Below are 6307 nucleotides of genomic sequence, written 5' to 3'. Positions count from 1 at the left end.
CATGGAGAAGCAGTGTGGCCAAGGCTGATGTTGTAGATCTTATTTTTAGGTAGAAGAAATATAATCGCATAAGTGGGTGCATGGAGGGTACCCTGAGGACGCATTATAGGAACATCTTGCTCAGTCTAGGGCTCCAGGAAGGCCTTCAGAAAGAGGTGAGCTGCCGTGGGTAACGGAAAGAGAAGAGTGTCCTAGGCAGAGAAAACAGCACGTACAAGGAATAGAGATAAGAGAATGCAAGGCATGTTCAAGAAACTTAAATGTAATATAGCCAGAAAAGGATGGAAAGTGAAAAAAAGAGCTGAAGTTGAAGAGAGGAATGAAGGCCAGATTATGAAGGGATTTGAGAGGCCCGTGAGGCTACGAAGTCCTCTGGCCAGTTTTCGTTTAGAACTTTTAATTTTGAAACTTGTCTGCCTCTCTAGCTATTCAAGAAGGAGAAAGAATAAGTAGAGTGGTGAACAGAGCCTAAGTATCAACATGAGAGGTAGAAAACCTTTCCCTAAGAGTAAACAATTATTAACTGGTTAATGATGAATCACAGCTGAGTCTGATGAGACTAAGTCATTACCTAAATGCACCTATAACTAGCAAATAGAACACACGATGAAAAGATACTTGTAATAAATTGTGTTTTTTAATGGGAAACAAAAACTGCCTAGATCAGCTCTTTTTGTCTAGGGTAGTTTGACAACCGCACTATGTATTGTCAATTATATGGTCTGCTGACAAAGGACATCTGAAAAATTAATCAGCTTCCAAACGGGTTTCTCAGAAAACCCATACTTATCAAATCTGTAATGGTAACTGCAGAGTTGTTGCCTGGGTGACATTGAAACACAAAGATAGCAACACAGAGAAATCGTCACTCAGGGTTCTTGTAAAATTTGATCGTTTCTGAAAATCTAGGTCTTATTAAGGTATAACACAAGAGTTATTTTTAATAACATTGATTTTATTTGACATTTCTAGGTAATTGTGTAAAAAAGTTTTCTTAATTGAAATGCATACTTCAGTTCTTGGTATCCTTTAGGGGTGAAGGATAAGAACCAGTCTCATCACTGTAACTGCCAATGGGGAAGGTAATAGGAAAATCTCTCTGGTTTTGTGTTTTGTGATTGAGCACACTTTCCTTTCTCAATTTTCCTTTTGGGTGGTTTTCAATATAGAGTTCCCACTGCTCTCTCTGTTCATTTTCACAGGGAGAATGAACGTGCTCACTCCCTCTCCCGTCCTTGGCAGAGTCCTTGGCTCCACTCCAATTCTAGTGCTTGTTTTAAATCAGAGCAGAGTATGAGGCAGGTCTTCCCACAGAGTCTAAAAATTCCTCTTTAAAAGGATTATCTATATTCTGGCATAGAAGCTGGAATAAAAAAAACCCCAATCATCTCTTTTCCTATTTTCCTTCATCTGAGATCTGGGCCATCGAGATTAATTATAAATGGTCAAGAGGTATAGATAGGGCTTGGCTGGGTGAATTGGCTGCATGATGTGACTGCAGAGATCCATAAAAGTTCTCTGATGAACATCTCTCTGAATAGCTTTCTTTGAGGTTAGATATTCTGTCATTAGAGATTCTTTCTTAAAAATGTTATTTTTCTAGAAATGGTATGTTAAAACCAAATTATTTCATTCAGCAAACATTTATTCATCATCTACTATGTGCTATATTATATGATAGGTATAAGAAACGAATAATAACAACTATGACAACAACCAGTACTTATTGAGCATTTAGTAAGGAACAGGTACTCTGCGAGGTGTTATATATACAGCATTTCATTTAATTCTTTTAAACTCCTCAAGAGATGTTATTGCCTTTACTATGCAGATGAGGACACTGAGGTTTAGAAAGGTTAATGCTCTTGCCTAATGTCAAGGTCACCCAAGTAGAGTGTGATGAGGTGAATTTGAATGTTCGGATAATGACGAACAGGTCTCTTACCTTCATGATATCTGGAGGGACATTTGAAAGTCATGAGGGTTGTGTGTCTGACTATTCATGCTTGTGAGAGACCATGTTGTGAAAGTTCACAGCAGCCTTTGCTCCTGAAATGCCGATTGTCTTCCCCAATCATTGTGACAACTCACGGTGTTCCTGGAAGTTGAAATAAAGTTCCCAGGGGTCTTTACCATCCAATTAGGAACAAAGCTAAAGGAATTAAATTAGGAATGATTAAAAAATAATTTAGAAGCCCTCAAGGAGCTCTAAGTACAGTGAGGAAGGCAGACAAATTAAACGAGTTGTGCTAGGTGCTGACGGAGTGATGGGAGCTTGAAGGGAGAGACCCCTGTTCTGCCTGGGGCAGGAAAGGTCTCACAGAGGAGACTGGAGTGATGACTTGGACTTGTCCTTGGAGACCACGGTGGAAAGAGGACCTTCTAGAAAGAGGACACGGCATGAGCAAAGGCGTCAGGTGAGGCCAGGAGAACCTGGCACACTGCATGGATGTCCAGCAGAGGGATGTGAGGGATGGGTACGAAGGAAAGCTGGAAGGATAGTGGAAGGAAAGCCACATCCTAAACATTACAGATCTCTGGAGCTTCTCAGATTATTAGCAGAGAAGCGACTTTATGACTTATATTTTTATATAAAGACCATTGGTTAGAGTGTAGGGGAAAATTATAGTTTATCGTTGGTTCTCATACTTTGAGAACCAGCAGTAACAGCATCACCTGGGAAATTGTTAGAAACTTATACTCTTGGGAACTCACTCCAGACCTACTGAATCAGAAATCCTGGAGGTAGGGCATAGTAAGATGTGTATTAGCGAGTCCTCCATCCACTTCGATGCCAAATAAACATCTCAGACTCAATAGGTTCACAACTGAACTTGCAGTAATGGGGACTGGATTTACCCTCCCACCTTAAACAATGTAAACAACTAACTAAACATATAAAACAATAGTTTACAGATACTGGACAATAAGCAACATAAGACAATGATCCAAGAGAGAAGGGAAATAAATGAAGTGACCCTTACAGTGGTCTCAACTTAGTGGTTGGCTTTAGAAAGCCTTAAGGAAGTCCCCCTGCTGGACCCTCCTTCCCCCAGACACTCACTTAGCTCATGCCCTTACTCCTTTCAGGTCCGTCAAATGTCGCCTCCTCCATGGATGCTGCCTTGATCACTCTGTTTAATATAGTCCTCTTCTTCTTTTCTCTGTCTCCCACTTTTTAAAAAGAGCACTTCCTGCTTTCTAATGCATTATATAATTTACTTATTTATTATGTTTATTGCATGTCTCCTTCATTAGAAGTTAAGCTAATGTTTTTAGCTTAAGGGGAAGCGTGTTTGCTGTTCTGTTCACTGATGTAGCCTAAGCATCTAGATCTGTGCCTCCCACATTACAGATGTTCAGTGTGTGTCTCTTGACTGTTGAATGAGTGGCCCACTCTGGGTCCCACAGAGTATGAATGGCTGACCTGGGGTCTGAACCTAGTTTTTATATTATAAAGCCCACATGGTCTCTCTTTTAACACAAACAATATTATACACACTCGATCTTTTAAAAAATGGAACTCTGTGCTATTTTCCACTTGCTTTATCATTATATTTTAACACAATTATGAAATTAAAAGGAATAATGAACGTGAAAAAGTATTTTGTAAACTGTAAAGGTGCTTACAATTGGTTGTTGTTAGTATTCTCACTTGAGATAATTATTTAGTCTTGATTGGTTGACCAGTGCCCCCCTTTTAGAATATTAGTTTCATCATTACAGGTGAATATCATAATATAGTCTCAATCTACCTTGCAGTTATTGTTGAGTTCCCCAGTTTCAGTCATTTGCATACCACCTTCAGAATTTTTGTCATTTCCTATACTAGTCATGTTTTTCTCTAAACAAATTCTTTTTTACTTACTTAAATTTGTTTTTAAGAAAACTATAGCATCCCATTAATTGAGAAGTAGTCATTTGCCACAAATAGGAAGTACATTAAATACACATTAAAATAAAGTGTAGTTATTAACTTTAAAAAAATTTGTGTCCTGCCTAAAACATCTTATCTCCCATTTCTGGTATATTTGCCACAATTTAGAAAGCACGAAGACACTAGAACACTCTAAACTGTGATGGAACATGTAGTGTTCTCCGTGAGAAATGATAGTGATTTATGTAATTATTGCTACTGTACTTTCTGTGGTTAATAAAGAAACCAAGTGTTCAACCTTCATTCCATCTGGCCAGTATAAGTGGTTGTTTCAAAGGTGCAAACTAAAAAAAACAAACTAAAACAAACAAACAAACAAAAAACAAAGGTGCAAGCTAATTTTGCTTCTGAAAAACACACATTCATATACATAAAGAAAAATCTTAAGAAAAGATTAAGGGTTAAGTGCATACTTTTAAACTGATGAATATCGATTTATTAAGTGAAGTAAGTGAGTATATGTGATGAAGTCAACCGTCAACTGAGCCCTTCTGAGATGGAGAAGGTCTTCAGAGATTATCTAGTTGTATTCATTAGGGGGATATTAAACTGCTGTAACAAAGAGACCCCAAAATACAACGGCTCATTTTTCTTTTTGGGTAAGTAGTTAAGCTCCGTCCAAGCTAGTAGTTGTCCAGGCTGGCTGGACAGCTCTGGCCTCTTCCTGGGCACCCTCATTGCATGTGTGTTAGAACTTGGGTGGCTGTCATTTCCGGTTGGACAGAAAGGAGAAAAGAAAGGATGGAGGAGGCACGTCTGTTGTTTTAAGAGCTCCAGCACGGAGTGCACACATCGCTTCCACTCACATTCCATCGGCAGGCACTTAGTCACACGGCCACCTAACTGCTGGGCAGCAACATACTCATGGCAGAAGAAGGAGAGAAGACATTTTGATGGACAGCCATCAGTGTTAGCCTCACTGGCCCAAACCCCTCCTTTTGAATAGGAAGAAGCAAAAGCTCATAGAGGGAAATTGAGTCACTCTCATCATCGATCCAGTTGTGAAGTTTCAAAGTTATTCAGTTATTCATCTAGCCAGCCCAGCACATATTTATGGAACATCTACTCAATGCCAGGCATTTCTCTAGGTACTGGAGATAACAAGAAAGACAAGGTCCCTTGCACTTAAGATTTTATATTTGAGTTGGAGGAGGAAGACAATAAACAGGTAAAAAGACGAAAGATAATTTTAAGATTAGAAAGAAGGTTGATGAGAAAGTGAGAGAAGGAAGGGGACCAGGTGTGGTTGGCACCTGTTCTGTGGGTTATAATAAAACATCTAGCTCATTATTATATGCCTCCCCAACCCACCACACACAACCCCGGGTCTTCTGTTTAGCTGTGCTCATGCACAGTGGTCAGCAGGACATTGATGGGAAGGATCACCAATCTTTAAAGAAGTATATGTTCGCTCAAGGTGTGAGTAAAAGCCCATTAACCCTTGGTCCTATTAGCTTTCTGCTTTTAGCTACCAGTCAAAGTGTTTGGATTGACTTTGAATGTTAATGGAAACTGGCAGCTTTCTTTCAGGATCAGAATTTTGAATTCATCCCAGAGAACAGTGCTAGCAAACAACTAGTGATTATTAGGTGCCTGATGTGACAAGATTTTGATGTCTTAATTTAGTTCCCAGTGGGAGGATACATGTCACACAAGCTGCCTAGTACCACAAAGGGAAAAGTGAGCTGTATATGGAGGCTGTAGGTGAGTCTGGAAAAGGCAAACATACCCGGTGGAAGAGAGGGGCCCTGCATAATATTCTGGGCATTAAAGGAGAGAGTTAAAGCAAAAGGCAATGCTTACAAACTTAAAAGGATTGGCTCTCATCACAGAGGATAAGCTCAAACTCTCTAACTGGTTTAGAGAAGTAATATTTACAAAGGTTTGTCTGAAAGCTATGTCATCCACTCAATTTTAAAAATATACTTTAGATATGAATTTTTAGGTTTACCCAGACTATAAAAAAACCTGTTGCCAAATTCCTCAAATCCTTTCCGTATCTTCTAGAGTAAGTTATTTTCTTCTCCCACCTGTTCTTCAGCAATTATTATTATTTTTTAAATATAAGTGGAAGATCTTACACTCCTCTCAACAACTTTCATTTTGGTTATGTTAGAACCATATCTCTTAGAACTTGGAAAAATTATTCTAAATTTGTATTCCATAATCCAGGATAGTTGCTCTCCTTCTTGGCTTGATGTCATTCTGAGGTTGGATGGTCTGAGCCTCTCTATCACCATTTTGTGCAGAGGTAAAAATCTTACGGTGAGCAAAGCCAAGAGCTCTGGCGCTCATTAGCAAAGGCCTTCTTCTGGGTAACCACCGATCTGCTTTTAAGATAGTATTCGCTCTGCTCCATTACTCATTGGT

Source organism: Pteropus alecto, unplaced genomic scaffold (assembly GCF_000325575.1).
Source record: "Pteropus alecto unplaced genomic scaffold, ASM32557v1 scaffold91, whole genome shotgun sequence".
In the NCBI taxonomy this organism is placed as follows: domain Eukaryota; kingdom Metazoa; phylum Chordata; class Mammalia; order Chiroptera; family Pteropodidae; genus Pteropus; species Pteropus alecto.
This window is presented reverse-complemented; position numbering follows the sequence as displayed.